Here is a 2,178-nt window from a genome sequence, read left to right on the forward strand (position 1 = left end):
TCCTCTGCTCATGTCTGTCCCAGTGCCTGAGTATATTTTTATTGATTTTTAGAGAGAGAGGAAGGAAGAGAGAGAGAAATAAAAAAGAAAAACATTGATGTGTGGGCGAAACATTGAATATGAATCGGCTGCCTCCTGCACCCCCCCACTGGGGATTGAGCCTGTAATCTGGGCATATGCCCTGACCTGGAATCAACTTGCAACCTTTTGGTGCACAGTACAATGCCTAACCAACTGAGCCACACCGGCCAGGCCAGAGAAAGAGTATTTTTGAACATAATGTATGAGTTGTGTGATGAAGAGAGAACCACTTGGACTTCTTTAGGAAACATTTTCTGGGGTTGAGAAGCAGAAAGCAACTAAGTCTTTCTTACGGACAACATTCCTCCTTTAGGTCCTCTGGAGATTGCAGAGCTGTCTTCTGAGGCCACTGGAAAGTCACCTACAGCTTTCCACTGTTACTGCACCTCTACAGACCGGATGATAATGACCTTGGGTTTATCCTTAAGGTGGCAGCAGTTTTTACTGTTGAAAACGTAGAATATGGTGTCATAAGACACATCTGATTTTTCATCATTAGGCTGAGTCCCACAGATTTTATCCCGATGCCATGAGACTCGAACACCAAGAATGTGCTATCTGAGCACTTGTGCTCTGAGCTGGTAGCACTAACTCCAGTCTTGATGTGGCTTCATCTGTAAATCCTTGGTTATAAGACCTCTGTTTAGCTAGTCTTCATTTGTTTATTCAGGTTGATTGTTCTATAATTTAGTTGTAATTCCAGATTGATCTTGGGAGAAGGTGTGAGTAAGCTCCATCTACTCCTCTGATGTCTTGGATCTCCCTCTTTATAAATTTAATTTTATTTATTGATTTGAGAGAGAGAAACAATTGATTTGTTGTTCCACTTATTTATGCATTCATTGGTTGATACTTGTATGTGCCCTGACCAGGGATCCAACTTGAAACCTTCTGTACCCGGCCCATCCTCCATCCTCTGCTCATGTCTGGCCAACTGCCTGAGGATATTTTTATTGATTTTTATAGAGAGAGGAAGGAAGAGAGAGAGAGAAATAAAAAAGAAAAACATTGATGGGTGATTGGCTGCCTCCTCCACGCTCCACACTGGGGATGGAGCCCACAACCCAGGCATGTGCCCTGACCAGGAATCGAACCTGCAACCTTTCTGTGCACAGGACAGGTTGCCTCCTGCACGTTGGTCAGGGCTCCTTTTTTAATTAGCATATATGACAGTTTCAGTTGTTTCACATCTGTCACACTTGTTACTGTCATTCTTTTAAGTTTTTGCTATTCTGGGTATGTATTGAGACCTCATTGTGGATTTAATTTGTGTTTTTTCTGAGTGGTGGTATTGAAAGTGTTTTCATATGTTTATTATTTATTTATTTAATACTTGAGAATATTTTTTCCATTGATTTTTTTTTTGACAGTGGAAGGGAGGGGGAAGGAGAGAGAAAGAGAGAAACTTTGACATGAGAGAGACACATTGGTTGCCCCCCCCCCCACACACACACACTGACTGGGGGCAGGGAACAAACCTGCAACCCAGGTAAATACCCTTGCACCTTTTCCTGACTGGGAATTGAACCCGAGACCCTCTAGTGCAGTGGTTCTCAACCTTCTGGCCCTTTAAATGCAGTTCCTTATGTTTTGACCCAACCATAAAATTATTTTCGTTGCTACTTCATAACTGCAGTGTTGCTACTGTTATGAATCGTAATGTAAATATCTGATATGCAGGATGGTCTTAGGCAACCCCTGTGAAAGGGTCGTTTGACCGCCAAAGGGGTCTCGACCCACAGGTTGAGAACCGCTCCTCTAGATCATCTCCGTTGTTTTAACACTCTTCTCCATGAGGGAGACACCCAAGAATATTTATTTATTTCTGCATTACGTTACCTACTTTCTACCTGCACTAGTTATTCCTATGCATGACTTGTACCCACCACCAAGTGGCAGGCTCCTTGAGAGCAAGACAGTGCCTTGGATTTGTGCCATACAAATTCATTTTTCAACAGCCTAAATTTATTCCTTTATTTGCTAAATAACAAATTTCAAAGAACTCCCTAAAAATTACAGAAGTTCTTTCTAGCACATAAAATGGTGAGGAAACATCAAGACTTCGTAAGCAAAAGCTTTAAAATACTTTTTTTTTCT

This window comes from Myotis davidii, unplaced genomic scaffold (assembly GCF_000327345.1).
Source record: "Myotis davidii unplaced genomic scaffold, ASM32734v1 scaffold125, whole genome shotgun sequence".
In the NCBI taxonomy this organism is placed as follows: domain Eukaryota; kingdom Metazoa; phylum Chordata; class Mammalia; order Chiroptera; family Vespertilionidae; genus Myotis; species Myotis davidii.